A 9396-nucleotide genomic window follows, 5' to 3' on the forward strand; every position below is an offset into this window, starting at 1 on the left:
CCACTTCTGGCTTTTTCTGCTTTTGTGGTGCTGAGGAATTGAACCCGGGGCCTCATGCATGCAAGGCAAGCACTCTACCACTGAGCCACCTTCCCAGCCCCTGTAACAAGATTCTTTAATTGATGTGATAGCTCCTTTTATCTGTCAACTTGATTGGACTGAGTAATGCCAAGGAGATCAGCAAAGCATACCTGTGGGCAGGTGTGTCAGAGGTCAATTTTAAGAAGATGGATTGAAAATGCCAACAGAAGGCTAGCCATGTAGCTCAGAGTGCCAGTACAGCACAGACAAAGCCCTAGGTTCAATCTCCAGCATTACACATACATGCAAGTACATACAGGAAAAGTAAATGAAAAAAATCAAACGTGAATAGTTAACTGGGAGAAGGCAGGTCTGGTTGAAAGAAGTAGGTTACTTAGTGTCATTGTGCTTGTCCTGGCCCCTTACTCTTAGAGCCTCACTCTGCTTCCTGCCCACCAGGGCTTGAGCTGCTCAATCATCCTTCCTGTCAGGGTGGGTAAAAATCTTTGAACCTGAGCTATAATAAATCCTTCCTCCTCTTTTAAGTTGGTCTCTTGAATGCTTGTTCTCTCTCACACACAACCACAGTTTAATAAATTACTCATTTAGTGACCAAATGATAGGACGTTATAAATTTCTCTCTCCAATAACTATTGTTTTGTAGGTCATTCTACCTTATATCACAAATTGAGAAAAAGCTGGGAGCCAGTGGCTCACACCTGTAACCCTAGCTACTGAGGAGGCTAGGATATGAGGATCTCAGTTCAAAGCCAGCCCAGGGCAAGAAAGTCCATGAGACTCTTATCTCCAATTAACCACCAAAAAAACAGAAGTGGAGCTATGGCATAAGTGGTAGAGCGCTAGCCTTGAGCTGAAGAGCTCAGGGACAGTGCCCAGGCCCCACGTCCAAAAAAAAAAAAACTGAGAAAACTAGGATGTAATTCACTGGTAGGGCATTCAAAAGGCACTACGTTCAAGTCCCAGCCACAAAAGTGTCTGCACTGCAAGTATAAGGCCCTGAACTGAAACCTAGTACCACAAAAAATAAATGAACAAATAAAATAGCTCCAAAATCATACATCCTCATCCATGGAAACTGGTATCTTCAAACAAAATAATTCTTAAGTATCAAGGAAAATGTTTACTTTGTTATAAATATCTACTTAAATTCAACCCATGTTTATTATTTACTGTTAATCATTGCATTATGTATGCTTGGAAAGTTGCCAACTGCCAAAGCTCAAAAATCAAGGGCATTTACTCTTACTATGACTACAGCTAAATCCACAGCTAACATTTACAAAAGAATTCTAAACTCTGTTATCTTAGACAAACTTAAGCCATTAGAGTCAAATAAAATAAAGCAAGCTGAGTCTAAGAAGTGTTTTTCTTGCCAGGTATAGAGGCAAACACAAGCTACAAAGAAGGCAGAGATAGGAGGACAGCAGTTTGAGGCCAGCCAGGGCAAAAAGTTAATGAGACTCTTTCAAAAACTAGCTGAGTGTAGTGTAATCCTTCACAGCTTATTGGAAGGCAGAGGTAGGAGGATCAAGGTTCAAGGATGACCAGGGCAAAAGTAGGACGCACTATCTGAAAAAACTGATATCAAAAGAACTGGGCATGACCCAAGTGGTAGAGTGCTTGCTGGCAATGTCCAATACCACCAAAAGAAATAGAGAAAATATTTTTGTTGAAATCTATATATGTATCCTTTTGTTTCCAAACTTTTTTGGGGGGAAGGGGGTGGGGGAAGCAGGGAGCACTGACTTTATGGCTTTGCACATGCTAAATTAATGACCCCCCTTTTTTGTCTGTCATGAAGCTTGAACTCTGGGCCTAGATGCAGTCCCTCAGCTCTTCAGCTCAAGGCCAGTGCTCAACTACTTAAGCCATAGCACCACTTCCAGTTTTCTGAGTGGTTTATTGGAGATAAGAGTCTTGCAGAGGGGCTGGGAAGGTGGCTCAGTGATAGAGCGTTTGTCTTGCACACATGAGACTCTGAGTTCGATTCCATAGCACCACATAAGCCGAAAAAGCCAGAAGTGGCACAGTGACTCAAGTGGTAGAGCGCTAGTCTGGAGCTGAAGAGCTCAGGGACAGCATTCAGGCCCCACGACTGACAAAAAAAGTCTATCCAAGTCCATAGAAAAGTGAGAACAAACAAACAAACAAAGTCTCAAGGAACTTCCTGCCCAGGCTGGCTTTGAACCACGATTCTGAATAGCTAGGATTATTGTGAAAATACTGTACAGAGGGGTTACAATTACATGGGCAAGATAATGAGTACATTTCTTATCAAGCATTGTAGCCTCCTCCTTTGTTTCCCCTTCCCATCTACTCCCCCCCCCCCCCCCCGCCAAAGACAGGGTCTTACATGCTTCCCAGACTTTCAAACTCTAAACTTTTGGCGCTGAGATAAAAATTGCTGTGCAGTTCAAGTTGGCCCCAAATTACCTTCCTGCCTCAGCCTACTAAGTGCTACAATTATAGGCCTGCTCTACCACATTCAGCTCAAACTCCCAATTTTTGATGAGACCCAAGTGCAAGAAATTTTACTCTGTCATAAGAAAAATCATAAAACTGAGCAAAAGTAGATAGTTGGCACTTGATCCCACTGTTGAGAGTGATAATGGAATTCTATGCCTCCATGAGAAAGAATGACATTGCCCCATTTGTTAGGAAATGGAAGACTTGGAAAAAATTATATTAAGTGAAGTACGCCAAGCCCAAAGAAACACAGGTCCCATGGTTTCCCTCATTTGCAATAGTTAGTATATGTCTGAGTCAAGCAGAAAAGGTCAGATAAGGTGATGTTAGGAAAATGAACCCTAAGATATGTATTTAAATGTTTTTTTTCTTTCATGCATGTTTCTAACGCATTTATATGATTATTTCTTTGTTGCTTTGTATGTCCCTCCCCCACAGTATAACCCCTGCTTTCACTGTATTTGATGTCGGTATAATTTGTGGTGGGGAAGGGGAAAAACAAGTCGTTTAAATAAGGATACAGGTGGACCCATTGCAACAATAAGTACAAGTTGTCATGTCCAAAACGAACTTTGCAACTTTGGTGGGGGGGTGAGGGGAGGATTGAGTGGGGGGGGGGAGGCTTGGAAGGGATGGGAAGGGGAAACAAAGGAGGAGGCTACAATGCTTGATAAGAAATGTACTCATCTTGCTCATGTAATTGTAACCCTTCTGTACAGTTTTTTCACAATAAAAAAAAAAAAACACTGGGAAGAAAGGAACAACTGACCCAACACCTACTTAAACATCCCAGGTTTCATTAACATAAGAAATGATTACTTAGAGGCTGGGACTGTGGCTTAGTGGTAGCGTGCTAGCCTTGAACTCAGGGACAGTGCCCAGGTCCCCAGTTCAAGACCCAGGACTGGCCAAAAAAAAAAAGTAGGGGCTGGGAAGGTGGCTCAGTGGTAGAGTGCTTGCCTTGCATGCATGAGGCCCTCAGCACCACATAAGCAAAAAGAAAAAAGCTGGAAGTGGCGCTGTGGCTCAAGTGGTAGAGCGCTAGCCTTGAACTGAAGAGCTGAGGGACAGCGCCCAGGCCCAGAGTTCAGGCCCCACAACTGGACTCCCCCAAAAAAGTAATTAATTTTAAAAAACTTTCAAAAGTTTTACTACTTTCCCGTTCCCCACCAAAAAAACCCCAAACAAACAAATAAAAAAAAAAACCCAGCATTTTAGGCTTTTAGAAGCTTACCATCTCAATCCTGAAGACTTAACCTGGTTGCCGCAGCCAAAAGTAGTAAGTGTGTGACTATTTCAACTGGACAATATTAGCAAAAACCAGTACCACTGACAGGATCTGGCTACACGTAGTTTAGGCTATGTAATCCAGGCTGACTTTGAACTCACAATTCTCCTGCCTCAGCCTCCCAAGGGCTGGGATTACTGGCCTGTGTCACAGGCTCTTTTAGACCATTTCTGAAAGAAATACTTAAGTGACTAAAACATCTGGTTTTACTAAAATAAATGCCCCTTCAGAGCACAAAAAGAAGGAAAAACACAAGCTGTACAGTCCTGAAAATATTGAACTAAGTATCACTTGGGTCATTAACCTAACATGTATATAGTCTTGTGTTTCCTCTCAACATCTCTTCCCTCATCTAAGTGCTTCTCAAAGTGGACATCGGAAAGTATTTTTCCTAATGTGAGTTTTCTTCAGTGAACTTCTAAACCCCAAGCAAGCAAAAGCAAAAAGACTTCCTTTTACCAGACAACCTGCTGAAAAAAAATCTACAATGAGAAATGCTCTAATACAGATGCAAAAAGTTTGCACGTGGGGTTGGGAAGGTGGCTCAGAGGTAGAGCGCTTGCCTTGCATGCCTGAGGCCATGGGTTCGATTCCTCAGCACAATATAAGCAAAAAGAAAAAAGCCAGAAGTGGCGCTGTGGCTCAAGTGGTAGAGTGCTAGCCTTGAGCTGAGGGACAGCGCTCAGGCCCAGAGTTCAGGCCCCACGACTGGACAAAAAAAAAAAAAAAGTTTGCGTGTATGAGCACCTGTTATCTCAGTTAATGAGATTCTGAAGCAGGAGGAACACCAGAATCCAGGAGTTCAAAGCTAGCTTAGGTAACATAGCAAGACCTTACCTTAAAAATATACTACTGGATAAAAGCAAGAGTTCACACTTATAATCCATAGATTACAAACTCTAGGCCACTCTAGGGAGACATCATCTCAAGAACAAAACCATATAATACTGATGAGACTCAAAAACTCAAATTACTACTATTTTATCAACTACAATAATATCTACATACATCTGAAAAACCCAAGATGGAGTGGGAGATGGAGCTCAGTGCCTAACATGGGCAAGACCCTAGGTTTGATCCCAGCACAATAACCAAAACAAATGTAATTTCACAAAGACTGAAAGTAACAAGATTGTGTCAAATAATGATTCTATAAAGACATGTACTAAACTCATATATTCAAATTAGATGAGTCAAGGGCTAGAGAAATTTGGAAATCATTGCTACATGTCACAATTCCTGGTACCAGTTTTTCAAGATTAACAGAAAATGCCCTGTATTCTAAAGATGATTATGAAAATATATTCCAGAGTGAAAAATGTCAACTATTAAGAATTAAGGGCTGGTGACTTATGCCTGTAATCATAGCTACTGAAGAGACTGAGGATCATGGTTTGAAGCCAGCCTGGGGAAAAGTTCCATGAACTTTATCTCCAATTAACAAGCAAATGCAAAACTAGAGGCATGGCTCAAGTGGTTAAGCACAAGCTATGAGTGAAAAATATGCAAGAACATGAGGCCCTGCACTTACTGGCACACACACACACAAATTAAACGAGAACCACACATCGCAATCTACTTTGACATAAAGACAATGGACAGTCTTAAGTCCTGAGCTCAATTCAATGTTTCTGACTGATTTTCTTTTTCCTTTTTTTTTGGTCCGGTCGTGGGGCCTGAACTCTGGGCCTGGGCGCTGTCCCTCAGCTCCTCAGCTCAAGGCGAGCGCTCTACCACTTGAGCCACAGCGCCACTTCCGGCTTTTTTCTTTTTGCTTATGTGGTGCTGAGGAATCGAACCCAGGGACTCATGCATGCAAGGCAAGTGCTCTACCACTGAGCCACCTTCCCAGCCCCTGACTGATTTTCTTGAGGTATTTTAGGGCCTAAGTTTGTAAGAGCCTATATACACCTGAAAGTTTATCTGCTAAAGAAATTACATGAATTTGTTTTATAGATTCTTTTATTTATTTATTTTTTTTGTCAGTCATGGGGCTTGAACTTGAGGCCTAGGTGCTTTCTCCGAGCCACTTCTGGCTCGGAGTGGTAGAGTGCTAGCCTTGAACAAAAGAATTTCAGTTCTAGGCCCTGAGTTCAAGCCCCAGGGCTGGCAAAAAATTAAAAAAAAAATCAGAGCAGTGTGTGAGTGCTTAGTCTTTTGGTTTGTCTTGCAGGGTGGAGGTTAAAGGAAACAGTATCTACTTTCATTCTGAAATCTCACTTTCATTCCTACAGGTCTATAAGTAGACCCCGCTCTACTAAGTATAGAAATAGAGAAGCAAAGCAAACTTTTCCAATGTTAGCCAGGAAAATTATAGAAGATGAAGGAAAGTAAAAAGGATTAAATACTACTAAATATGAAAATGAAACTTAACAGTAAAGGCTACCTGAATTGTGGAGGGGAAAATGAAGGAAAAATAATAAGATGGGGAAAACTGTGAACACTGCTTGCACACAAAGTACATAGTATGTTAGCATGGGAACTCTATTAAGAACCTGTGGCAGAGCATAGCATGTAGTTGCATAAAATCTGCTTAGACTTTAAATGTTACCACCACCAAAAAAAGAAAATGTAAGGTACTGATTATATTAGCTTAATCTTTCCACATGCTTATACTGAAGTATTTTATTGTACCCTCCATACATTTAATTAAACAGAACAAAAAAAAACAGAAGAAAAATTAAACAGAAAATACACATGGCATGCATGTGTATTTAATTCCAGAACGTGGAAAACTGAGGCTTGAGGCTAGCTACTTATGAGCCAACCTGAGCTACAAAACAGGTAACTCAAAAAGCCCAAAGAAATCCACCCTAGGGATGAAACAGAGAGTGAGTAGGGTGTTTCCCTTCAGAAAACTCACTGTAGGGCTGGGATGTAGCTCAGTGGCAAAGCGCTAGCCTAGCAAGTGCAATGTCCTGGGTTCGATCCCCAGTACCAAAAAAGAAAAAAAGACAAAAAAAATCCAGTTAAAAAACCCCAAACAGAAAACTCACTCTACCTGTAGGAAGCCCTTTCACATAGTGTTACAAATGTCCATACAGAAGACTGAGAGGTTTTGTGGGAAAAGGATCCATGGCATTCTGGATGTCAAAGATCAGGAACAGAACAAGAAAATGATTGCAAACTACTTGAAGTCCAGCTACATACCTAAAGTCATTATTACTCTGCTTAATTTGCTCATCTGTAAACAGCAATGAACACAAACTCTTTAATCCTCTCACACTTGGAACAGCACTGTTACATATTTTTCTTAGTCTGCTCACTGGTGAAGTTTTCCTAACACTTTCCCAACTTCTGAATGTACATACCTAAAATAATTCTAGAGATCCCAAATCCAGTCCTTTATTCTTATCTTGGCTAAATCAAACTTAGATATGAAGAATCCGAAGTTTTTAGGGAACATTTTGATGTTACAAATCATGAAACAAACTAGCCCAAAGAAGAGTGATGAAAATTAAGCAAAATATGAATGCCAGAAGTTACCATAAAACACTTGACAGTTGGGAATATTTAGAAAAGACTATTTAGGCCTCTAGACAGTCGAATATTATACAAACAATTTCTCAAGTTATGACAAGTAGCAACTAAGAAACAAGCACCTTGCCTTTACTAGAATTTATCAAGCTTAATATATTGATTTCAACATCATTTGCCCTACTCTAATTGAAGGCTTAGGTCTATCCCACGTTACTTCTTTCCCAAATTTAGAAGAGATCTCATGGCCAAATCAGCTCACACTAAACAAACTCAGGCCTCAAGTATTAGTTTCTGCACAGTATGACTAATAAGCTGTCTCACTTTTAAAAAAACCTAAAGGAGGTAGGTGCTGGTGGCTCATGCCTGTAATCCTGGGTACTTAGGAGGCTGAGATCTGGGGGTGGCAGTTTGAAGCCAACCCAAGCAAGAAAATCCGTGACTCTTAACCACCCCAAAACCACAAGTGGAACTGTGGCTGAAAGTGGTAGAGCCCTAGCCTTGAGCAAAAAGATCCAATAGTTGTCCCTCCCTATACTGCAGTTCACTTATCAGTACTTCACACATTTTCACCTGTCGCATGGGGTCTCTGGACCATCCCAGCTCCTTCACAGATTTTCACCTGTCCCATGGGGTCTCTGGACCATCCCAGCTCCCGAGATAGGTGAGGAATCAATATGTATTCTAAAAACCCAGGGTATAGTGAAGCCGCAGTAAGTGAACTGTGATATAGCGAGGGATGACTGTATACCCTTCTGTTTTGGAAAGTGCTTTTCTTTATTCTTCTCATCTTTTCAGTAACTTCCTAGGAAAGCTGGGAATGGTATGGTAATCCATAATTGATTTTAACCTTTTCAATTATCAATTTCATTTCCCCAAGTCTATCATTTCTCCCATCACAACATTGGATGGTCATATTACTTAGCTTCCCAGACACTTATGGATGAGGTTATGAAGAATGTAAGGTTATGATTTACTTAAGGTGGTTTTAGTTTTTTAAATACATAGCAGATGACACCCATGCCTATAATGTCAGCACTCCAGAGGGAGAGCACCAGTGAAGGTGAGGGCAAGTTCAGGCCAACATGGGTACATAGTGAGATCCATTCTCAAGCTACTTAGGAGGCTGAGTTGTGGAGAACTGCAGTTCAAAGCCAGCATTGATAGGTCAAACAGTCTGTTCCACTCTTGTTCCAAAATAGCCAAAAGAAGATCAAGTGGTAGATCACCTAGCCATCGGTGAGGTCAATTGGCCCTCATTTAAAACCCCACTACTACCAATAATAAATTAAATAAATAAACATTTGGAGATGCAGCTCAAGTGAGAGTGCTTGCTTATCATGTACAAAAAAAAGATAAACATTATATTTGAAAGAGAATTAAACTCTTAGAAGCCCCTGTTTATTGTGGATGCTACTACAGGTCACTATTTGTCAAGGTATGTGCCTTGAGAAAAGGAAACCAGCCTCTCTTGTTTTACGGCTGGACTTCCTCCAAATTTCCTGCTGCAATTCATTTTTCTCTCAAGAAAAAAAAAGGATCTTTAACACTGCAAACTTCTGACAGAACTAGAAACACTTTTCATATACCTAAAAAACTACTTGAAAGCAACCTACCCATTCTCATTTGAATATTTAAATATCACTCAATATACTCAAACCCTACAATGCTGCTGTTAAGATGTCTATGCAAAACCAACCTTATCTTTTGGTTTTAGTGCCAGCGCTTATAAGAATACGGTGGCACACACCTGTTACCAGGAGGCCTCTCCTGGACCACATGAAGACACAATCTCCTACAAGAAAAAAAATTCCAGTTCTGGGAATTTACCACGTGCCTTAAACACATGCAGTTAGTCAATGTTCACATATGAAAAAATCCATTCTATCAACGAAGGAGAAAGCAAGCATATGGGATGCACATTTAAAAAAATCCAACACTTGGGACTGGGAAGGTGGCTCAGTGGTAGAGCTCTTGCCTTGCATGCCTGAGGCCCTGGGTTCGATTCCTCAGCCCCATATAAGAAAAAAGAAAAAAGCCGGAAGTGGCGCTGTGGCTCAAGTGGTAGAGCGCTAGCCTTGAGCTGAAGAGCTGAGGGACAGTGCCCAGGCCCAGAGTTCAGG

This window comes from Dipodomys ordii, unplaced genomic scaffold, assembly GCF_000151885.1.
Source record: "Dipodomys ordii isolate 6190 unplaced genomic scaffold, Dord_2.0 Scaffold205, whole genome shotgun sequence".
Classification (NCBI taxonomy): Eukaryota; Metazoa; Chordata; class Mammalia; order Rodentia; family Heteromyidae; genus Dipodomys; species Dipodomys ordii.